Genomic DNA, 25769 nt, shown 5'->3' on the forward strand with positions numbered 1-25769 from the left:
TGCTCACCGCGGGGCCGCAGAATGCCCAGCCGTCCGGAGCCGTCCAGAGCCGTCCAGAGCCGTCCAGAAGCGTCCAGATGTGTCCAGAGCCGTCCAGAAGCGTCCAGAAGCGTCCAGAGCTGTTCAGAGGCGTCCAGAGACGTCCAGAGGCGTCCATATGTGTCCACTGGCGTTCAGAGGCAACCAGAGGCGTCCATAAGCGTCCAGAGGCGTCCAGAGCCGTCCAGAGACGTCCAGAGACGTCCAGAGCCTTCCAGAGCCGTCCAGAGCCATCCAGAGGCGTTCAGAAGAGTGCAGAGGCGTCCAGAGGCGTCCAGAAGCGTCCAGAAGCGTCCAGAGGCGTCCAGAGACGTCCAGAGCCTTCCAGAGCCGTCCAGAGCCATCCAGAGGCGTCCAGAAGCGTCCAGAGGCGTCCATAAGCGTCCAGAGGCGTCCAGAGCCGTCCAGAGACGTCCAGAGACGTCCAGAGCCTTCCAGAGCCGTCCAGAGCCATCCAGAGGCGTCCAGAAGAGTGCAGAGGCGTCCAGAGGCGTCCAGAAGCGTCCAGAAGCGTCCAGAGGCGTCCAGAGACGTCCAGAGACGTCCAGAGCCTTCCAGAGCCGTCCAGAGCCATCCAGAGGCGTCCAGAAGCGTCCAGAGGCGTCCATAAGCGTCCAGAGCCGTCCAGAGGCAACCAGAGCCGTCCAGAGCCGTCCAGAGGCGTCCAGAAGCGTCCAGAGGCGTCCATAAGCGTCCAGAGCCGTCCAGAGGCAACCAGAGCCGTCCAGAGCCGTCCAGAGGCGTCCAGAAGCGTCCAGAGGCGTCCATAAGCGTCCAGAGCCGTCCAGAGGCAACCAGAGCCGTCCAGAGCCGTCCAGAGGCGTCCAGAAGCGTCCAGAGGCGTCCATAAGCGTCCAGAGCCGTCCAGAGGCAACCAGAGCCGTCCAGAGGCGTCCAGAAGCGTCCAGAGGCGTCCATAAGCGTCCAGAGCCGTCCAGAGGCAACCAGAGCCGTCCAGAGCCGTCCAGAGGCGTCCAGAAGCGTCCAGAGGCGTCCATAAGCGTCCAGAGCCGTCCAGAGGCAACCAGAGCCGTCCAGAGCCGTCCAGAGGCGTCCAGAAGCGTCCAGAGGCGTCCATAAGCGTCCAGAGCCGTCCAGAGGCAACCAGAGCCGTCCAGAGCCGTCCAGAGGCGTCCAGAAGCGTCCAGAGGCGAGACAGCCATGCACGCCGTCTACGTGGCTGAACCGGCCAGGTACACGAGGGAGCTGACCAGCCAATGCGGGAGATCTCTCGCACCCAGCGGTGGCCAATCAGACGGCCAGACGACTCCCGCGGCCCTCACGAACAGAAAAAAAGAAAAAAAAAGTACGCATTCGTCAAATGAGGTTGCCACGAAACTTCGCCTCTGTGGTGCTGAAACAAAGGTTACTGAATCCCTGGCTTCGATTCCAGTTTGTTAAAGAAATTTCCTTTTGGCTTGAAAATCCTACCTTAGCCACCTTACCTCTCATCCACAACTTAGTGATGAACTCAGAACAACCTATCATATCCGTACTACGAAAGGCAACGGGGCACCACATCACAGTCTGTCAAGTTATCCATTCGCTCCCCCACACCTTCGTGACTGCGCATGACGTCGTCCAGTAGGAAACATGATTCATCATCATCATCATCATCGTCATCGGAGCAAAGGGTATACCTCGCATAAATATGCGGGGAGAATCACGAGTGCTAAGTTCATTGTGGGCCCCAATAAGAAGATTATTTTCATTAGGTTCACTTAGTTACGAGTCTCGTTAGATCAACGCGGTGTTTCGCAAATAGCTGCCAACTGAACGAGTATATATCACATCACTTTGAATTGCACTTAAAATGAAAGGCCTTTTTTTACACCAAATAATTAAGCCTTGCGAAATACGTATATACGACTTGTATAAAGCCGTGGCGTTTAGAAATAAACCCTGCCACAAACAACTCTCACTATAAAAGCCCATCTTTTACTTCTGTTGTTGTAGTATTTTTGGCCACACAGTAATCATGTGTCGCAAAAAAAAAAGGTTAGTGAATGTCTAACACAGTCTCGTAAAAACAACTAATGAGCCAACTCCATGAGACATGGTGAAGCATGGTCCTTTGAAATATAGCCACATGTCACTGAATCCTCGATGTATTTCGGTCTCCAGTTGTATTCGCTTTATTTTTCATGGATTTATCTTGACTTTCCAGGAATTAAGGTACATCTTGTGGTATTATATCTTTTGTAATAAATCCTCAAGTCTGTGTTTGCAAATCTCCAAAAAAGATAAGAGAAAAGAGAATAATGTGACGTGGTAATGCGCACAAGGCGACCAGAGATTCATTTCCTGTAAGTCTTGCACATCTGCGCGTGTTCTTCTGGTCGAATACTTCGCAATTTAAGTTGCCATGTCAATGAATCCTTAAACATAAGTTTAGTGGTTCCTCAAGATATCAACAGTGTCGCCTCATTCCAAAAGGCTTGGTGAACGATAGTTTCAAAAGCAACCAATCCTAAACACCATTAGGACACAGGTGAGTATCGAACACACCTCTGGTTCTGAAAGTTAGGTACTCTGACAAATAACATAACGTTTTCGAGAAATTCAAAACTGATTCTGTAAGACTAAGTTCGCTAGCAGTGGTAGGTATTTTAACTCTACGAAGGTGTTGGAAGATAATCGCTAACTATGTATAGTTTGTAAGCGATATAACTGAAATTAGAATAATACACGTACTGAAAAATCGATAATTTAAACCTAAAAATATTGATTTTACTCGTATGTCTTCTATCGGACCGAAATTTTCATTTGTTTTGTAGTATACTGAACTAGTACAAATCGTTCAAAAAAATCGAACTTAGTAAAATAGTATGTCTTCTCATTAAGAATCCATCTAATGACTAGGAGAGCCATGATTATCTCGGGAAATCAATTCGCTCCACCCGAGACCTTACTTTGCTACTAATAATCAAGCCCTTTAGAGTGGACATTAGTCGATAACAAATTCACATCATTTTGCGTGTTGCACGTGAATGGGGAAACTCGTCATCTCCTCGTTGAAAACTGGCTCAAGTAGACAAGGGCGTGTCAAGAGCATCGTAGTCCAATCAACGCGCAGCAGATGCACATCTGCTTCAGCTCTACTTAACTTCCCAGTGAGTCCACCACGGACCAACCAAGGCTCTAGCAATATCTAGAGACCTGCACAATTCGCGGTTTCGATGGCCTTCAGGATAGACTGCACATACCCCTGTACACTCGGGCAAATAACGCAAGTTCATTGGCTGCCTGACTTGTAAGTCGTCTCAGCTGGTTTGTCTGTGATTCGATCCTTCTTTGGTTGAGGGTTTATAACTGGTTGAGATTCGTCCAGGTGAACAGTAAGCCAATAGCAAAATTATATAAGAGGTATATGTGTTTGAATTCTGGCCTATCACCGAATGAATCCGCGAATTTTGCAGGTCTCTAGCGATGACATATCGAGTGTACAGCGGGACCAAGGAGTTCCAACGGGCCCGAAATGCACACGCGAAATATTTCCTGGTCCCCAGCAGGTGGCGACAAACCAACAAGAGAGGCTGTTCCGTTACCTGGCGCGAGCATGTTTGCTAAGAATAACGGAACTGCCGCCGCAAAAGTCAAGTAAACAGGAATTGAGGGCACTCGCACGTAAACGGCATGCATTGTGTAGGTTATCCGCGGTTGAATGACCTGTGGGTTGCTACAGTCAGTGGGTGTCCGCGCAGGTTCAAGGGCGATTTTCCTTTCTAAAAGAATATTTATGTAACCTATGCATAAAATATTTCGTTAAGGCTAACTTTATTAATGTGTAGAGACCCGTGAAATTCGCGGGTTCATTTCGTGTTATGCTAAAATTCAAATAATTATACCTTAGTGTTGCTTCTGTCATTGGTTTACTGTTAATCTGGAGGACTGAGGGCCAATTAGAGACCCTCACTCATAGAAGTGTCGAATCACAGGCCACCCAGTCGAGACGACTCACAAGTCAGCAGCCAATGAACAGTTGGCATTTGCCCGAGTGTGTAGAGGATATTGGAGTCTATCCTGGAGGTAATTTAACCCGCGAATTTCACGGGTCTCTATTAATGTGTTATCGATGGAGACCGGAAAAATTCTGGGATTCATTCCGCGTTGTGCTAGAATCCAAAACACACGTAACTTTATATTGCTTCTGTGATGGGCTCAAAGTTTTTCTGAAGGACTTTGAGCCAATGTAAAACACTCAACCAAATAAGTGTCGAATCGGAAGCATCCCAGTCGACATGTCACACAAGCCAGTAGCCAATGAGCATGTAGCATTTGCCCGAGTATGTAGGGAATCCGCGGTGTCTATCCTAGTTGCTATTGTAACCTCGAATTTTTCCAGTACCTAGTCATCTAGTTAAACAAATAAACCGTCCATATCGGGTTTACCCTGTACGAAGCAAAATGTGTTGCAAAACTTCTAGAAAAAATATACATTATTTGCTGATTTTCTAAAAAAATAAATAAACAAGTCCTAAGGATCAGTGCTTGCTTTCAAAAAGTCGTTTATTTCAATACAATATGGACAAACTAAACAGGTTTCCCTAGACTTTGGCTGTTTTCCACACGCGTAGTTACTGATTTCTGCCTTGCTTAGAATCAGTTAACGCGTGACTAAAGTCAGTACCCTCACTCGTTTAACTGACACTGCGGTGTTGTGCAGCACTGACTGACTTTCAATTCTTCCGCGAAAGGTCACTGACTCTATCTAACCTGTAGGCTAGACTCCACAGAGCTGTGTTTACTTTAGTACACGCTCTTTGGTCAATAAGAGATCCAAGGATATTTCGCGGTTTCACTGGTCAGCAAAGTGGACTTGTGGCACACCGTGGTCAAGTCTCACGGTTGATGACTGGACTAGGGTGCTCTTGACATGCCCCCTCGTTCTTTGGGGTTGCACGAACGCAGCTACATTCCACAGTCGCTCCAGTGGTGCAGTAATGGTGACGGGGTCCTAGGCCCTGAGAACGGTTCTCATTCCCAGTGATCGTCGCGTGAGGAGGTCAACATAGTGGCCAGGGCAGACAAGGCGACTTGATTCCACGGCGGTCTGACCTTGCCTTGACAACTTGACAGCACAGCACCCGTTTCTGAACACAGGGTGCGAAATACCCGACACACTGTGTTCGTCTGCGCTGTGATGTATGTTTTTTTTTAGGAATTTCTTTCACTGAAGTCTTTGTGTTTTGCATGCATTTAACTTTTGACGTTGCATTATTTTTAACTTATTTCTTGTGCGTTTGCGTAATCATTTTTTTTGTACGTTATTGAGGTTCGTCTATGAGATAAAGAGTGTGTACAAAAAATAATTTAAATCAATCTTTTACTTTGCAAGAATCATTCAAAGAACGTAACAAATAAGTTTCTCGTGAATACTCCGCACGGTGAAGACGTTATTTTGACACGGTTCGCCCTTAAAGCACATTCACCAATGTTAAGTTTTCGCGCTCAAAACACAATCACCAGTGTTACGTTTCCGCGCTCATAGCACATTCACCAGTGTTAGGTTTTCGCGCTCAAAACACATTCACCAGTGTTAGGTTTTCGCGCTCAAAACACAATCACCAGTGTTACGTTTCCGCGCTCATAGCACATTCACCAATGTTAAGTTTTCGCGCTCAAAGCACATTCACCAGTGTTGAGTTTTCGCGCTCGAAGCACGGGGAGTGAAGCTGGCCGACCCACGAGGGACGACGACGTCAGAGCAAGGAGGGAAGCTGCCCGCGATGTATCGCTGTCACGGGGTGTCCTTGGAGCGCCCTCGGCCCCGCAGAGAGCGTAACGTGTCCGCGTGCACGTGACAGCAGCGCGGCGAAGCTGTTCCCGGAGAAATGTTCCTATTGTTGTGTCTTTGCACAGCAGTCCTCTTGAGATCGCCGTCCCCCCTCCTGGTGGCCGATGTAAGCACGTGTTTCTCTTCTCGCTGCCAGCTAGCATAGTCCTAGCTCGTTCAGCTCTGGCTGTTTATTTACTCTTGGTCAAATTGCATGCTTTGAATTGTACGACACAAAAATTGGCAATATACAGGTTACCCAATCAGCAATCACTTAGAACTCACAATCTTGATTAAGAATATGCAAAAGGAATACGCAGGCTACAGTGAAATAGATCTGTGAAATTATCGTGGACTCTTACTAAAAGACTCCAATAGTAATTTGTCTTAACTATTTAATACCAGAGGCTTCCTCTAAATAATCCAGCGCATTTTTTTCCCCTTTTTAAGTATAGGTACATACTGAGCAAAGTTAGTGCATTGTTAAATAATCTTAAAAAACAAAGGAAACGGTTTCAAGTAAAATACCCCTAAATAAAGGATTATCACAAATTAGGCAAAGGAAATAATTGTGAAATCCTATTAATGTAGGTGAGTTGCGATTCGTTATTATTAGAGACCTGTAAAATTCGCGGATTCATTTCGCGATAGGATAGAGTCCAAATACTTTTGACATTATTTTACTTCAGTGATTGGGCCACAGTTTATCTGAAGGACTCTGGCACAATGAAAAATCTTTAACAGAAGAATTAGCGAATCACGAACATTCCAGTCAACAGGTGTTATGAGTCGGTAACCAATCACCAGATTTAATTTGCGCGAGTGCATAGAGGATCATGGAGTCTATCCTTTAGGGATTTGAAATCGCGAATTTTACAGGTCTCTAGTTATTAATAAGGGAAGGTGTTTTTCGCGAATAAATCTGATCGCTCGTTAGACTGCGAAACGTTATGTCCGAGTTAGCGATTGTTTCCTTGCGATTGGCTGCCGCCTGCGAGAGAAGGCATCGCCCTGTTTGGCCGGGCCAGTCAGAACGTGTTGGCTTCCGCAATGAACGACTGTGATTTGTGGGCCGACAGTAAACATGCAACGGAAAGAAACACAACCAATCACGGAACACAGACGATGCTACAGTGTTTTAACACAAAGCTGGTCTATAAATGTTTTCGCGAAAACTACATGGTGCTAGATTAAAAATTCAACAAACCAATAATAGAGTTTAAATAAAGTATAAATTAGAGGATACCAACTTAGCATTGGCAGCACGCTCGCGGCTCATGCTGTACACCATGCGCATGGAGCGTGTAACGGAACGCGGCTCATGCTGTACACCATGCGCATGGAGCGTGTAACGGAACGCGGCTCATGCTGTACACCATGCGCATGGAGCGTGTAACGGAACGCGGCTCATGCTGTACACCATGCGCACGAAGCGTGTAACGGAACGCGGCTCATGCTGTACACCATGCGCATTGAGCGTGTAACGGAACGCGGCTCATGCTGTACACCTTGCGCATGGAGCGTGTAACGGAACGCGGCTCATGCCGTACACCATGCGCATTAAGCATGTAACGGAACGCGGCTCATGCTGTACACCATGCGAATGGAGCTTGTAACGGAACGCGGCTCATGCTGTACACCATGCGCATGGAGCGTGTAACGGAACGCGGCTCATGCCGTACACCATGCGCACGGAGAGTGTAACGATACGCGGCTCATGCTGTACACCATGCACACGGAGCGTTTAACGGAACGCGGCTCATGCTGTACACCATGCGCATGGAGCTTGTAACGGAACGCGGCTCATGCTGTACACCATGCGCATGGAGCATGTAACGAAACGCGGCTCAAGCCGTACACCATGCGCATGGAGCTTGTAACGGAACGCGGCTCATGCTGTACACCATGCGCATGGAGCATGTAACGAAACGCGGCTCATGCTGTACACCATGCGAATGGAGCTTGTAACGGAACGCGGCTCATGCTGTACACCATGCGCATGGAGCGTGCAACGGAACGCGGCTTATGCTGTACACCATGCGCATGGAGCGTGCAACGGAACGCGGCTCATGCTGTACACCATGCGCACGAAGCGTGTAACGGAACGCGGCTCATGCTGTACACCATGCGCATTGAGCGTGTAACGGAACGCGGCTCATGCTGTACACCTTGCGCATGGAGCGTGTAACGGAACGCGGCTCATGCCGTACACCATGCGCATTAAGCATGTAACGGAACGCGGCTCATGCTGTACACCATGCGAATGGAGCTTGTAACGGAACGCGGCTCATGCTGTACACCATGCGCATGGAGCGTGTAACGGAACGCGGCTCATGCCGTACACCATGCGCACGGAGAGTGTAACGATACGCGGCTCATGCTGTACACCATGCACACGGAGCGTTTAACGGAACGCGGCTCATGCTGTACACCATGCGCATGGAGCTTGTAACGGAACGCGGCTCATGCTGTACACCATGCGCATGGAGCATGTAACGAAACGCGGCTCAAGCCGTACACCATGCGCATGGAGCTTGTAACGGAACGCGGCTCATGCTGTACACCATGCGCATGGAGCATGTAACGAAACGCGGCTCATGCTGTACACCATGCGAATGGAGCTTGTAACGGAACGCGGCTCATGCTGTACACCATGCGCATGGAGCGTGCAACGGAACGCGGCTTATGCTGTCAGGGCCGGCGCCAGGCCCATGCGGCACATGCGGCCGCATGTGGCGCCACGCGGGCAGTGGCGCCAACGGAGCTATCGAAAAAAAAAATACAAAATTTTTTTAATTTATTTGAGCAAAATAGTTTTATAAATAAATAAACGCCATGAACATGATTATAATTTTATAAAAGATAGAGTGTTTCTGTTTGCTAATACAGCAATATGCGAGCATCGGTGGTGATGCGATGGCGATGACTCATGTGGTGGTGGTGCGCGCCGCGCGGCGCTTCCCTGCTTTCCTGTCACAACGTGAAGCCCTCCCCACCCTCCTCCCGCTGCCCCCGATCCACCGTAAGTGCCTGCTCACTGCACCGCTCAGTCTCAGTGCTAGTGCTATCTGTCAACTCGACAAGTGCATGCACACGCCACTGTCCAGTTTGATATTATTATTGTGGTGGTATCATGGCGGACAAGAAGAAACCTACGGGTACTTTTTATAGAAAAAGAAAAAAGGACATGGAAAGAGAAAACGAAAAACAGGCGAAAGCAATGAGTAAATTTTTTGTTAGATCTGAAGTTGGCTCTTCCGTAGAGTCTGAGTCTCATAAGAACGACACCGCAGAACAACAAACAATGCAGGTAAGAGAGCAATTATTATATTTATCTGTACTTTTAAACTAAACGAAAAATTAAGTTTTCTCCATCTTACTTACAAATTTTCTCAACTTTTGTTGTGCATTTTCTATGGGATGATTTAGTATCCAACATGTGTTACACGTGTTTCAGGATTCTGATTCCGAGGAAACTTTGGTTATTCCATTACCCAAATCATCTAGACCAACTGTTCAAATTGAATCTGAGAACATCGAACAACATCCACTGCAGGTAAATTTGAATATATTTTAGGTGCTTTTTGTTCAATTGTTTCTATATTTGGTAAGTAGCCGATCATGAAATCGTAGCTTATAGCACACCATTAAGGGAGGATGAACAAAAATTATTTTTTCAAAATTCGTTTTTAACTTTATTATTAATGTTAATCCAAATCAAAAAACGATGTAAAAAAAAATCACAACAATTTTTATATTATTACACATACTTAAAGTGCTGATTTTGACCCTCTCGGTTTCCGACTAGACTTCTAACAAACATTTACAAACAGCTGTTTTAATAGAGTGGCGGGGGGTTTTGTTTTGTTATTGTGTAGCGCGGGCGAGATGACTGACTTCCCTCCCTGATCGCGAGCAAAGCCTAAAATTGATCCTAACCATATACTTTTTTTTTAATTTGTAGTTTTACAAGTTACGAATTACGTGCGTTCCCTTGCGTTCCGGCACTCTTGGGAGGTAAGGGAACGCCGTTATGTTGCGTTCCCACTGAAATTAACCACTGTGTTGATGTGTTTTCAGGATTTTCATCTCAAGGAAAACAGGAACGATCTTGACGACTGTGGAGAATGGCCGGCTAAAATCACCGATGACATCCGTCAAGTTCTCGTCGAGAAAGGCCCTGTGCAGGTTAAACATTTTAAATTTCCTGTTGACCATAAATCTGGCAGACGCTTCACAGTTGTCAATTATAAACAAAAATTGTCAAATGGAGAAGAAATCGACAGAGAATGGCTCGTGACTCAAAATCTAAAAATTCAGTATTTTGTTTCTTTTGTAAACTCTTCAGTAATGAAGTTATATCTGTTTCTGTAACAGAGGGTTACTCTGATTGGCAAAACATGTCAACATTCTTACGCCAACACGAAAAGTCACCTCATCATATAACAGCTGCCATTTCTTATCGATAACTTTCCCAGAGATTGAAGTCAGGGAAAACCATTGACGACGAAAACCAACGCATCATAAAATCAGAAACAGAGCATTGGTATGAAGTTTTGAAGCGACTTCTTACTATAGTGCAGTTCCTTGGAGCTCAAGGATTAGCTTTTCGTGGCACTAATGATAAGATTTTTCAAGAAAATAACGGAAACTTTTTGAAACTAGTGGAGCACATTTCCAGATTTGACGCTGTTCTCTCTGAACATCTTCGCAGGATAACTTCGAAAGAAACTCATGTACACTATTTAAGCAAAGAGATACAAAATGAGTTCATAGATGTACTTGCTCGTAAAGTTAATGAATTCATCTTAAGTGAATTGCATAAAGCTACCTACTATTCCATCATTCTTGACTGTACACCTGACGTTAGCCACCAAGAACAGATGACTCTAGTAGTCAGATTTGTTCACGCTATACCAGGAGAAAACGCAATAATCAAAGAATACTTCCTTGGGTTTCTGCAAGCGTTTGATACATCTGGAGAAGGACTAACAGCTCTTTTGTTGGATGAGTTGTCAAAAAGAGGAATAGCTTTAAACAACATGCGAGGCCAGGGGTATGATAACGGGTCTAACATGAAGGGAAAACATGTTGGGGTTCAAAAAAGGATCCTAGACCTCAAACCAAGAGCCTTCTTTGTCCCTTGTGGAAGTCACTCACTAAACCTAGTAGTAAACGACGCTGCTCTTTCCTGTACTGTAGCCGTGAACTTTTTCAGTAACGTTCAAGAGATTTATAACTATTTTTCGGCATCCATCCATAGATGGGACATATTGAAACATCACGTAACAAATTTAACAGTAAAACCTTTAAGTGAAACCCGATGGGAAAGTAGGATTGACGCTCTTGAACCTCTGCGCTACCATATTGATGAAATATACGACGCTGTTTACGCAGCCTCTACTGATGCCAAGATTGATGTTTTTGGAAAAAATACAGCCACTGGTATTGCCAAAAAAATAACAGATTTTCGGTTCCTTTGTTGCTTGATCACATGGTATGAGGTTTTGTTCAAAATAAATTTGGTAAGCAAAACCCTTCAGGCAAAAGAAGTCAACCTGCAGAGTGCCATGACCCTAATTGAAAGCGTAAAGTCGTTTTTGATCAAAATGAGAACAGAAAATGGATTTAATAATGTTGTTACAGACGCAAAGGAGTTGGCTGATAAACTCGGAATCAGCTCTGAGTTTCCTAATGAAACGGTAGTAAGGGCAAGAAAGGTTAAACGTCAATTTTTGTATGAAGGTGTCGACGAACCAATTAAGACAGAGACAGGAAAAGATTCTTTCAAAATAAATTTCTTTTTTGTGATTCTCGATACAGCCATCAGTTCATTGTCCGAGAGATTTGATCTTATGCACAACCATAGCCAACATTTCCAATTTCTTTATGACTTGAAAAAATTAGAAAATGGTGAAGAAAAAACTATCAAAGGAAATTGTCAACGTTTGAGCGAAGTACTGACAGCAGGTGATGAAAGAGACATTAACGCAGAAGATCTTTTTAAGGAAATATCAATATTAATTCCAATGTTGTCACAAGAAGAGAGCTCCCCTCACACAACACTGAGCTATCTCACAACAAACAGATTAATAGACATATTTCCAAATGTTTTCATCGCGTTGAGGATTCTACTAACATTACCAATATCAGTGGCCAGTGGAGAAAGGAGCTTCTCAAAACTAAAAAGAATAAAAAACTACCTTCGATCTAGCATTTCACAAGAACGTCTTAGTGGTCTTGCCACATTGGCCATTGAAAATGAAATATTGAACACAATAGATACAGATACGATTTTAAAGGATTTTGCAAAAGCTAAATCAAGAAAGAAAGGTTTTCTGAAGTAGAACACTACTAATGAACGAGTGTAGTTAGGAAGTTATGAGTATGTTGATGATGATGACCTTATTAATTGTTTTGTTATTGACTGTTCAAGAAACTGTAAATAAAATAAGATAGTTGTATCATAAATTTTTAGTCTTTATTTCCTTTGTTTTTATTACTACAGTAGGCTAGTGTGTATAAGTATATATATATATATATGTGCATTTGCACCAATATATGAAGTCACTAATGTGTATATATATATATATATTGGCGCCAAATCCAGATCTCGCATGTGCCGAAAAAACTCCTTACACCGGCCCTGTATGCTGTACACCATGCGCATGGAGCGTGCAACGGAACGCGGATCCCAGGGCGAGGACTGGGCTCGAAGCCCGCCGGGGGCACGTCATTAGCGAGGGCTGAACTCTTGCGGCATGCCTGGCCTTCATCGCCTCAAATGGCGAGATCGCGTGTACAGCGGCTGGTTCCCTCCCTTAGCTTCACCCCCTCCCTCTGTCTGGTCTTTTATTTTAGGCAAATTACTTTTGTTCCCATCGCTGCGGAAGGGTTTGTTGTGGCCCCAGCCCGCCGGCTGGGTGGAGGGGTTGTTAGCACTGGGGAGGGTTGTTTGTTCGTCCGCCCAAGTTTCGTTCCGTAATCTCGCGGACTCGCGGTTTCTTTTCCTGGGAATGTTACATTTTAAATGAATATTTGGCTAGGCCTTCTGTCTCATTTTTATTAGAAAGTTGATATTTTTGTTCGTTGAATTGTAAGAGGCTTAAAGTATATTTTAACCCAAACACCTGCCTTTTGATAACTATTGTTAGAATAAGAAATTACTAAAGTAATTTTTTTTTATAATTTCTTAAGGTTTTAGAATAAGAATAAAGCTCTATGGGAAATATTATACTGCAACTTTTTTTATCATACCTTTAATTTATGTGTGCAATTAGCAACACTCCTTTAAAACAAATGCCTTATTTTTCGTATTAAGAAAGTCAAAGAGATTACTAATTTTTACCTTAAGCCTTTTTCTACGCTATTGGTTATATCGTGCCCATTGAAACTAGGCAGATATTCTTTTATACATCAGTCTAAATATAATTTCAGCAAAATTATGGCATATGATATTAATTATATATGTATATATATACATATATACTTATGTGTTGATTGTTTTGGTATCTTAGGACCATAAAAGTAAAACTGGGAAGAAATTATCTGGAAGTCGCTACATGGTAACTACAGCAATATATACATATTTTAAACCTACCTAAAAAAGTACCGGGACCAGAAAAAAAAAACAATTTCGAGTGTTTGTATTGTGTTTTGCTATCTTTCTAGCTGCCGCTGCTGGAAGGGTTTGACTTTGGAGTTTATCCTGAAGATCAATGAACCCACGCATTCTATAAGTATCTACAAAATGACGAAACTTGAAACACACGTTTGTGCACCAAAATGACCCTGATCATTGGATCACGAGTTATTTGACACGCATGGAGTAGTACAAGCCAGCCTCAAACCCTTTTTAAAAGTTGCCTAAATCATATGCGACCTATGGTGAAATGTGGCTTCAGTCAATGAACCCAATTATAGACCCAGAAATTTCGAGGATTCATTTCGTATTGGGCTATAATTCACTGTCCTATGTGTATTCTACCAACATATTCTTCTGCAATTGGCTGGCTTCATTCTGTAGAACCTCCCCTTCTTTGGAGTAGGTCGATGTGATTCGGCCACTCTACTGCTGGCTGTTATTTATTGACCCTCATTCGCAGAAGGGCGTGTTCAAAAAATCGTGATCCAATCATCAAAGCAGTGCAAAGATATACATATTTGCAGTCTGCATTGCAACCAAAAGAATCCGTGGAATTTGCGCATCTCCAAACATAATTATATCGACTTTATTCTGCACATGTTTGTGAAGCTAGCCTGTAGACAGAAAAAAAAAGTGGAATATGTAAGCCTCTACCAATAATTAGGGGCAGACATTTTTTCCGGAAAAAAATCTGAACGCCTATTAGACTGCAACAAAGTATACCCCCACCAGCGGTTTCTTCCGTGTGATTGGCGGCCTTTCGCGACAGGAAAAATTCGCGGTTTCCATTGGCTGTGGGCTAATATTCAAATACTTATACTGTTGTGCTGCTTCTGCTATTGGCTCACAGTTCATCTGGATGTCACTGAGCCAAATATAAACAGTTGTCCGAAGAAGCAACGATTCAGGGGCAACCCGGTTGAGACGTCTCACAATCAGCAGCCAATGAGCAGGAGGCATTTTTCCGAGTATACACAGAACTTCAGAGTCTGCCCTGGAGGTCACTGAACCCGCGAATTTTCCCGGTCACTGTGCCTGACTCGTGGACTCGAACCCGCTACTAGTGCAGTGATGCGATGACTTCAGGCGCCACTCGCTGCCGGGTCCCCCAACTCTCCCCGCGAGTAGCTACTCGTTGGTCGAGGACTCCAACCCGTGACCCACGGGGCGAGTCGCCCAACACCCCATACTGCCGTCGTCCGCCATGTTTCTGCGTCGTGCCGACCAGAGGCCTTTCGCCATCCACCGTCGAGGCGCGTCTCCTGATGACTCCTGGTGGACTGAGTGCCTGGTCGCCTGTCCGGGGACTTTGAACACTCTTTGGCTGTTACCAGTCGATAAGACTGAGAATTTTCCGGTACAGCCCAGTAAGCTGTCGGGCTCATTGGTCCCGGGTCTGTTTCTATTTGATAGAGACCCGTAAAATTCGCGGGTTCATTTCGTGTTATGCTAAAATTCAAATAATTATACCTTAGTTTTGCTTCTGTCATTGGTTCACTGTTAATCTGGAGGACTGAGGGCCAATTAGAGACCCTCACTCATAGAAGTGTCGAATCACAGGCCACCCAGTCGAGACGACTCACAAGTCAGCAGCCAATGAACAGTTGGCATTTTCCCGAGTGTGTAGAGGATATTGGAGTCTATCCTGGAGGTCATGGAACCCGCGAATTTTACGGGTCTCTAGTCATGGATAGAGACCTGAGAAATTCGCGGATTCAATGACCTCTAGTATAGCCTCCATTATCCTCTGCATTTCTCAAGAAAACACGCGTGTTCATTGGGTTCATAACTTGTGAGGCAGCTCCACTGGGTAGCTTGTGATTTGAAACTTCTTTGGTCAATAGTCTGTCACTGGCCCAGAGAGCTACAGTTTAACTGCGAGCCAATAGCAGAACCAGCAGTATTGTTCACATGTTTGAATTTCAGCCTATCGCGAATTTTTCCGGTCTCTAGTCATGGATAGAGACCCGGAAAATTCGCGGGTTCAATGACCTCCAGCATAGACTCCAATATCCTCTACACACTCGGGCAAATGCCAACTGTTCATTGGCTGCTGACGTGTGAGTCGTCTCGACTGGGTGGCCTGTGATTCGACACTTCTATGAGTGAGGGTCTCTAATTGGCCCTCAGTCCTCCAGATTAACAGTGAACCAATGGCAGAAGCCGCACTAAGGTATAATTATTTGAATTTTAGCATAACACGAAATGAACCCGCGAATTTTCCGGGTCTCTAGTCATGGACTGGGAGTCAGGCCACTCGCTGCTGAATCGGGCCTTCTCCCCGCTACAAGGAGCATGCCCCTTCCAAAGGATAGGTGGCCTATCCCGAGTGTTCAGAGGACTGTGGAGTCCGTCCCGGAGGTCGGGGTGGCCGAGGACTCAGCCACAGGTCTTGGCCAGTTCCAACTGGCTCGGAGGCGGACAGCGCGAAGCTTCCAGAAGATAGGCCCCGCTGCTGTTTGCTGCGGGCGTGCTAATTGTTCCGCACGCAGCACCAGCGTGCCAGGGGCTCACGAGGAAGCCGGCCTTGACTGCGACGGTGCAGCGAGACACACTCTGTGCTTGCGCGGCCCAGACGTCACGTCGGCCAAGGCTATTATCGGACACGGTCCAAGATCTCCGGAGTTGGAGTACAACGTTCTCATCGGGGAAGCATGTTCCAGTCCAACTAGCAGAGCATTCATCAGAAATGAATAGAGACCTGTAAAATTCGCGGATTCATTTCGCGATAGGGTAGAGTCCAAATACTTTTGACATTGTTTTGCTTCAGTGATTGGGCCACAGTTTATCTGAATGACTCTGGGCCAATGAAAAATCTTTAACAGAAGAATTAGCGAATCACTATCATTCCAGTCAACAGGTGTTACGAGTCGGTAACCAATCAGCAGATGTAATTTGCACGAGTGCATAGAGGATTATGGAGTCTATCCTTTAGGGATTTGAAATCCCGGAATTTACAGGTCTCTACTCATCGGGGAAGCATGTTCCAGTCCAACTAACAGAGCATTCGTCACTCATCAGAAATGAATAAGGGAAGGGATCTTTTCGCGAAAAGTTCTGAACACTTGTTAGACTGCAACAAGGTATACCCGCACCTGTGGTTTCTTCCTTGAGATTGGCGGTCGTCTGTGAGAGGAGTCGTCGCCTTGTTTGACAGAGCCACTCAGGACGCGTTTACTTCCGAAATGAATCACTGTGATTGGTGTCATTACAATCGATATGTACCTGTGAGAAACTCACCCAATCACGAAAAGCACGCGGTGCTACAGTTTCTTTTTAACTTTCATCTAGTCTCGAAATATTTTCGCGAAATCTGCATGCCCCTAGAAATTAAGAAGGATGAATTGACTAATTGTTGGAGTGCAGCATCCTGTCTTATGCTATGATAATAAACATGACATGATTAGGGTCGTATCCTTTTCGCGAAAATATTTTCAGACCAGCTGTGTGTTGGAACCTGTGGAGCATTGAAGAACAAGGGTAACAACAGTGATTAAAAGACGACTTCATATAGAAAACAAAGTCTTTAAGTATGAATGGCGACACAAGATAATCAGAGAATTTTAATACGATAGAACGAATAACTAGGGGCATGCATATTTCGCGAAAATACTCCGAGACCAACTGAAAGTCAAAACAATGTAGCACGGCCTGAGTTCCGTGATTGGGTGAGTTTCTTTCAGGTACATGTAGATTGTTACAACACCAATCACATGAAGTCAGAGCGCAATCAAACGCGTCCTGAGTGGCTCGGTGAAACAAGGCAACGACTTCTCTCGCAGACGGCCGCCAATCACAAGGAAGAAACCGTTGGTGCGGGTATACCTCGTTGCAGTCTAGTAGACGTTCACGTTTTTTCGCGAAAAATGCCTGCCCCTACGTATTTCGTTTTTAAACTCCTATTGCCTTGGGGAGTGAAAGGCTAAAACGGGTGTTTTTAAAATATTTTTTACGTTTTAAACTCCCGGTAATAATTGTTCAAACTGCCATCCGTCATCACCCAAAGTTTCATTGTGCCCCTTGGTATGAAAAGAACAGTTCGTGTCAGTACAGAATATTGCGCTTAGAGGCGACACCGCTATAGATGCACCAGTGAATGTCGCACTTACTATTCCGCCTCTCTGAAACAAACGCACTCGTACCAACGTTCCCAGCTAACAGATCTAATTTTCAAACATGGTTAAACTACTTGGGATTACGTACCCAAAGGAGTACAAGAAGGCCTTAATCTAACCAAACTAATGGGTCCGTCTAGCTAGGAGTGCACGTGTTTTGATGAGGCGGATTGATAAGTGCCAGGCTCAATGTTCCATCTAGCGCGTTATCGCCTCTAAAAGCAAGGCCCTAAACTGGCTTGCTATATTCTCTTCGTACTTGGGGCAACTGCAAGAGCTTGATAGGCGATGTGAATGTTTTAAAGCTTATTTATTTAAATAAACGTCAGTTACACGTAGCTACGGGACTTTCAAGAATAAATATTCAAAAAAATAATATCCTGGGTAACATCTAGTTTTTAGCCAATAACAAAATAAAAATTGTTAACGGAATCCTAAACAAACAATTCATTCTGACCTCCACAGTCGTAAACAGACGCCACACAAACATGTTGAGCAGTTTTTTTTTTTTTTTAAATCGCGCATGTCCTAAATCTCTACGCACTAGTTTGTGTGTAGCAGGTAGGCAGGGCCCAAAATGAGGTATAAAATCCGCCTAAGACCACGTGACCGTGGACCTAGCTGCCGCTATGCGTCAGCGTACTGAACTTCCAGTCGAGAAAAAGGAACGGTTGACGCAACCATTGTTTGTTTGAATAGTGCCAACCGAGTCACATAGTGGTTGCTTCAATAAAATATTTTGCTCGAACTCAGATTTTGCTGCGCTTACAAATATATTCAATCACCTCACCTCTTTAGCTTAGGAAGGGGAAAAAATGTTTTATTTTTTTCCTGTTGGTCAGATTTAGTTGAGCAAACAATTGATTTGTTCATGTCAGCGCTGCATTTGTTGGGCGCAGTTTGCTGCAGCGCTTGGACGACTCAAACAATCCTCGCTTGCAGAGAACTCCAGGAGTCGTGGCTTCGATTCCCTTCTTGGATGTGGGTACTTCTAGGAAATGTAAGCCTCGTGTGTTGAAGCAGGGACGTTTATTCAACGAAGGTTAGAAGTTCAGGAGTCCTTGCGTGTAATCTTAGTAGAAGTCAAAATGAGAACGACCCCACTACCCCCTATTTCCTTCTGGATAACAAATCATGTTTTGGCTATAATTAGGGACCTGAAAAATTCGCGGGTTCAATGACCTCTAGGATGAACTCCATAGTTCTACGTACACTCGGTCAATTGTCACCCACTCATTGGCTGCTGTCTTGTGAGACGTCCCATTGTAGCAGCCTGTGATTCGATAAAGCTTTGGTCAGGTGTTTCTCATTGGCACAGAGTCATCTAGGTGAGTTGTGAGCCAATAGCAGAGGTGGCACTGAGGTATAACTATTTGTATTTTAGCCTATCGCGAAATGAATTCGCGAATTTTTCCGGTCTCTAGTTATAATTAGAGACCCGAAAATAACGCCAATTCGTTCGGAATCAGGCTCAAATTCAAAGCGTTATGTTTCCTCTACTGACGTCTGCTTTCCCATTGGCTGATTACTTAGTGAGAAACTTTTCTTTCTAGAGTTAGTCGGCACTACCTGTTTCCCTTACTTCTCCCCTATTTGACCATCGTTGGCTTACGGTCGCAGAGGGGCGTGTCCAGCTAACTGCGGGCCAATCGGCAACACAGTATAAGAGTGTGAAGGTTTGCATTCTAGTTTGCGACCAAATCAGTCCGCGAAATCACCGCACCTCTAGTTTCAATATGGTCTAACGCTGATTCATTGTTGAATTTTTAATCTTTGTTTAGTTGCAGACACTCATTTCACGATGACATTTTTCGATATCCCCTGGCGAGTTTCTTTGATGCTTTTAAACAAATTTATTTTATAACTGTGTTAGAGTTTACACAGATACAACTTGTTTTGCTATGCAGTTGCTCACCAGACTGACTTCAGCTGTAGAACAGACACCCACTGGACGGACTAACTACTCCATTGTTTATAACTATATTATAATAAAGATGGCCTAAACGTGTTTATGGCTGCTTAAGGCTTTTATTGTTTCTAACCTAGCAAATAAAAATGTACCAATCTAAATCGGTTTTTGTTTCTTTGCTTTGCAAACCGTATTTAAATGTACCATTTTTCTTGAGAATGGCTCATGGATAGGGGCAGGCATTTTTCGCGATTAAACCCGAACGTCTACTAGACTGCAACAAGGCATACCTGCACCTGTGGTTTCTTCCTTGTGATTGGCGGCCGTCTGCGAGAGAAGTTGTCACCTTGTTTTACCGAGCCACTCAGGACGCGTATACTTCCGCAATGAATCACTGCAATTGGTGTTGTTACAATCGATATGTACGTGGGAGAAACTCATCCAATCACGAAACACGGACTTTGCTACAGTGTTTTACTTTCATCTATTCTCGAAATCTTTTCGCGAAATCTGCGTGCCCCTACTCATGGCGTGGACGGATAAAGGTTCGACCGTGAGTAAAGTAACAAAGACACCCTATAATTATTTCAATGATTATTTCTAAGCCCAGCAAAATTTTTAATGTATTCACAAATTCATCATCACGTTTCGGTTATTGGTGGGGATAAAATTGAGTCATAAATTGCAGACCTACGGTGATAGTAACGAAAATGGGGAATTTTTATGATTGGAACAGAACGCAACTAAGGCCCCGGATAGAGGGTCGGGAGAAAAGAGGAGAGCTTTTAGCGACAGCGGGTGTCACGTGCAAGGAAAGATTATTTCCGAGCTTCCTCTCTGGTCTGCGTTCTTTTGTCGCAACTCTCTTTATCCTCGGCCCCATGGCAGATTCCCGTGTCTGGGCCCACCCCTCCAGCTGTTGGCTATTTGCATTTCCCCTCACCCCTCACCACCCCCCACTCGGGGTCCTCGCTGCAGGAAACGACTGGCGGAAAACAAAAACATGGCGATTCAGAAGCCGGAAGTATTATTGGCTGGAGCAAGCCGCAGCTTCATTCACGGAAACTGGAAACGTTCGCGGGGTTTTTTGACCCACAGGATGGACTCCAGAGAACTGTGATTTTTTTTGACGTGATAACGTCTTATAAATCGACGAACGCCAGCTGCACGCACGAAAAATTGTCACGTTCCGCCTGAGCCGAGCGTGCAAGAACCGGCCAACCACCGTGCGAGAAAATCTTCTATAGTATCAACCAGGTTAAGGCGGGCTTTTTAACTAATTGTTCGTGATTATATTTAAATAAATTATTTAAATTAAATTTGCAGAAACTGTTAGTAATATTTGAAAATTAAAAAGTATGCAATTTTTTATCAATGTTTTCTTAAGACGTTATCAGGTAAAATTATCGTCCGTAAACCGAATTAACAGATCACCCCCCCCCCCTTTTTTTTTTTCATCGCCTGACCTCCAAACAATTGGTCGTGACCTCCGAAATTCTCGTTATTCCCGGTCCGCAGGCTAGACTGGACAAGTAACGTCTGCGGAAATTAAGTCGATGGCATTTGTTCTTCGGCCTCGAGACACATCTCACATTCTCTCCGGGTCGCACGTAAATTTTCCAGCTGTTCCATCAAGTGTTTGTCACTGACTTCTAAACCTTCAGGGCATGCTCAATAGTTCTTGATTTTATATGCTTATGTGTAGAGACCTGCAAAATTCGCGGTTTCGATGGCCTTCAGGATAGACTGCACATACCCCTGTACACTCGGGAAAATAACGCAAGTTCATTGGCTGCCGACTTGTAAGTCTTCTCAGCTGGTTTGTCTGTGATTCGATCCTTCTTTGGTTGAGGGTTTATAACTGGTTGAGATTCGTCCAGATGAACAGTAAGCCAATAGCAAAATTATCTAAGAGGTATATGTGTTTGAATTCTAGCCTATAACACGAATGAATCCGCGAATTTGGCAGGTCTCTACCTATTACTTAAGGTGAAGTGGCACGGATAAAGATCACAACATGACTACAGTATTACTTTTGTTTCTCCTTGATTGTATGACTGACACCGAACCCCCAGCTTGTCTCAGTGTATGAGAAGCGAGTTGGTCCCAGATATAGGTCGTACGCCCGTTTTTTTCAATTAAAATCATTGTCACTATAAGGTCGCTTCCAGTTCGGGTTTCGTTGGACTTGGCATCGTTGGATCTGCGTTCGCTGGCGCTGCTTGCATTGACAATTTGTCCCACGGAGGTTGCGCAACCACTAATAGCCTAGTCAACTCGACGGGAATACATCTTCACACCTGTTCGGAGTCGTCACCATCACTTATGACTAGAGACCGGAAAAATTCGCGGATTCATTTCGTGATAGTCTAGAATCCAAAAAGTTGGCCTTTTTACTGCATCAGTGATTGGGCCACAGTTTATCTGAATGATACTCGACCAATGAAAAACATTAAACAAAAGAAGTATCGAATCACTAGCGTCCCAGTTAACAGGTGTCACGAGTCAGTAGCCAATGAACAGATGTAATTTTCCAAAGTGCATAGAGGATCATGGAGTATATCCTACAGGTCATTGAAATCGCGAATTTTTTACGGTCTATACTTATGACGTCACCATCACCATCGCAGGGCAAGCGTGATCTCGCGTCATGAACTGGTTTGATCATGTTTCGACCACAGCTTTCGTTGCACCATTGCGTTTGGAGCCCTGAACGAAGATGGTTCCGTCGGTTCAAGGACAGTGATCTCGGGATCGACTGTGCACGAGCAGACATGCCCGGAATTATTACGGACCTTTTTGCAGGTTATTTTAGTCGGACTCAAACATCGGAGAGTTATTAAAATGTTTCCCATCGTACGTGCATCCTAGTGTTGTCACCAATTCTCATTTGAATTAAATGCTCATTGTTTTAATTCAATGCTTTATAGTAAGGTTGTTTATCTCGTCATAAATACTTTCGATATTAAAAAAAATGTTTATTTTAGCCAAAACTTATTAATAGAAACCTGAAAAATTCGCGGGTTCATTACGTGCTATGCTAAAATTCAAATAATTATACCTTAGTGCTGCTTCTGCCATTGGTCCAATGTTAATCTGGAGGACTGAGGGCCAATTAGAGACCCTCACTCATAGAAGTGTCGAATCACAGGCCACCCAGTCGTGACGACTCACAAGTCAGCAGCCAATGAACTGTTGGCATTTGCCCGAGTGTGTAAAGGATATTAGAGTCTATCCTAAAGGTCATAGAACCCGCTAATTTTTCCGGTCTCAACTTATTATTATTTAAGACTACTTTGGTTTGTGATGTTTAAATATCAGTAAGTGTTTTCGATGGTTAATACAAATCGAGGCGGCGCCCGCATGTTCCGCTATCTTGGAACAACCGCGTTAGTAATTTTCTCGCCGTGACACAATCGACCCTAGCGACTTCAGTATCGTCCCGCCCACCTGCAGACATGCGCGTTACTGCTGCTACCTGCTAGCGCGGGCCAAGATCGCGCAGTACCAGTATGAGGACTGATCCGAAGATCATTCTCGGGCCAAGATTTATGGATCGCGGTTTGAAGCGGAGGCTCGTGCAAAGGCCATTAGCGCGGCAGATGGCGATTGCTCATTTCGAAACACAAACGCTATTCTGAATAGTTCTTGTACATCTCGACAGTGATCAGACTGATTTAGTGCTGTTATTACAGTCCCTGCGTCCTAAGGCTAGGGTTGTAAATTACGCCAGAAACGCAACAGCGCAAAAAAATCGCAAATTGCAAAAAGTTAAACATCGGATGAGTTTCAATACCTGCTCATCAACTACGCAAGACGCAAAAAACGCAACGCAAGCATCGGCCAACTTTCAACTTTTTGCGTTTTAGCTTGCGTTTCCACTTTCCATTTTTGAAGTGAAGTGATGCGAAAACTTTTAAGAACGCATATCGCATATGTTATTTGCATAGAAGGCCACAATGTTGATTTTATTTGTTACATTGAAGTTTTCACATGTTCCACTTTCGCGCAGTTAAAAAAAAATGAATTTTTAATTAAATTATTAGCAATTTATAATTTTTTAATTAAAATAAACATGAATAATCAATAAATGCCTGGGGAAGAAATTTGTTTTCTACCGTTTTACAAATTACAGTTGAAGGTTTGGCGACGTCTTGAAACTTACGATCTTTATTTACGACTGCGTATTTCTTGCGTCGGTAGCGTGTGTTGCGTTCCTTGCAAAGTTCTCATGCCCGGCCTAACTCTCACTGCGTCGAGGGCAACCTGAGGGCATACCTTGTCCATAAGGTTCAGTCTCGTCCCTCATTTCATCTTTTCTTTTACGTTTCATTGCTTGCATTTTTATGGCAAGTCCCGTTCATTCCCTCGTTCAAGATGCATGTGTATGTTTTTATGTTTAGTTGCGTAATAAATCTCAAGAGTTTTACCACTTGGTGTCGGCTAGCTGATGAATCTCAGTAAGCTAATCATAATTAAAATTTAATATGGTTTTCATTACTACAAAAAGACATTGAAGATTTATGTTTCAACTCAATATTAATTTTTTTTTTTCAAAATATCTCTGGAATTATTCTCAAGAAGCTTGGACAGTGCTGCGTTTACTCTACACTTAGTGGCGTGTTTTTTTTAGCTTTAGAAATTGTTTGTTTCTAAAAGGTTAGTAATTTTTTGATCCATGTTTACATGCTCTTTTATTTGGGGGCTCACAATTTTGTTTCTGTGTATATAAAAACTTATTAATTCAAAATATTATATCCTACGAGAAAAAAGTATTATAATTTTTTATTGTACTGGATTTGATGCTTCCTTCTGCCAAGAAACATACACTGGCTCAAAACGAACTTTTCTGATGCTTGTCGTTGTGCACTACGTTGTCTTTATAAATGTTATTTGCAGTGAGTTTGGGGGTCTGTAGTTGTTTGACTCGGGAATATTTGTTCTGTGTTTCCCTTTGAGAAATGGCCGGGGATTCATGATGAAACGAGCGGACAGGTACAATATTAGCGTGGCGGAAATAGATTTTGGCGCGGAATGTACCGGGGGACTGCCAAGTCGCGGACGCACCTCAAATCTTTATTTTTATTTACTATCCGGTAGGAATTAAGCTATTCCACCGGCCGTTGGACTCCTTGGGGTGGTGGTGGCAGGAGGGGGTGGCTCTGGCCGTTCTAATGCGATTTACCCAATTAAACCTCTATCGGGTCTTTTGATTAATACGCGATCTTCCCCCAGATCACCCCGCGAGGGTAATTAGCGGCCGAAGAAGCGGATCTGCCCTGCGCGCCGTCAGCTCCCGTGGCCGCTGGCGGGATCGCCGAAGTCGGCCTGCGGTCGCCCCGGGTCACAGGTCAGAGGTCAGCCTCCCCTCCCCCCTTTCCACCCGCTACCTGAGGCGCAGGCCATCTCTCTGCTCCCCGCCTGGCCGGCACGGCAACTTCTCTGCTGCTGATCTCAGTCAACTAACCGACTTTACTGAACAATAAACACCTTGAGGAAACTACGCAGTATCCCCAGTAAATGCACACGTGGAACAATTTCCAAGCTCCCGCCCTTTTGCTCAGTACTTTATTTCTACTCTGTACAATTCTTCTTCCGGAACCATCCTTCTGTTTCCTGTAACCAACCTGCTTGCTTGCTATTAATGCATGAAATTTTGCATCCCTCATGTCAGTGCCCAGGTTTTTCCCTGTGTCTATGCAGGTTTTACCTGGGCCCGACTTATCTAGTTTTTAGTCCAGGATAGTCAATGAGGGGAGTTAGTCATGGCAAAAACGCTACCATGGCTGGCCAATATCCCTCCTAGCACATGGTGCATGCTACCTCTCCTGCATGATTAGAGCGTATAGGCTTCGGCCTTAGACGCACTTAGAGTTTTCCCTACCCAGACCTCTCCCACACACTCTTAGTTTTAGTTAGGTTAGGAAAAAAACGTGGAAGGAACAAGGTTTTTTTTCCTGTTAACTAAAAACCTTTTTGAATGTTAGAAACGTCAATACTCCAAAATGAATATTGCGAGTAGATACATATCCAACCTAAATTTATGAAGAATATACCTGAAACATTTTTAACCAGACAGCTGGTAATTTAATGAGTTTTTTTGGCTTTACCGCGATCCCTTTAGGTAGTTTTGTGGGTATTCAGTTATTAGACTTAAAAAATTACAGCAGTTGGAAAATCCACATTTTGACTATTTCAAGGGATTCAAATCAATGATTACCAGACGCAAAATTTCTTAGAAGATAAGGAACCTGACTAGTTCATTAACTGTTTTACGATGTAGCA

General features: G+C 44.3%; 1 protein-coding gene across 16 annotated transcripts in view; it reads left to right on the top strand.

Annotated features, from left to right (window-relative positions):
* The window catches only part of LOC134529035 (forkhead box protein P1-like), a 565106-nt gene that overhangs the window by 230035 nt on the left and 309302 nt on the right, over nucleotides 1-25769 (top strand). The window contains exon 1 of one of the 16 annotated variants that reach the window (XM_063362729.1): nucleotides 24745-24834. The exons of the other annotated variants lie outside the window; for them this stretch is intronic. The gene's annotated coding sequence lies outside the window, so the exon portion shown is untranslated. Of the gene's footprint in view, nucleotides 1-24744; nucleotides 24835-25769 lie in introns of those variants that run through there. 16 annotated transcript variants of the gene reach the window in all.

The sequence above is a fragment of the Bacillus rossius genome, chromosome 2 (assembly GCF_032445375.1).
Source record: "Bacillus rossius redtenbacheri isolate Brsri chromosome 2, Brsri_v3, whole genome shotgun sequence".
Lineage (NCBI taxonomy): Eukaryota > Metazoa > Arthropoda > Insecta > Phasmatodea > Bacillidae > Bacillus > Bacillus rossius.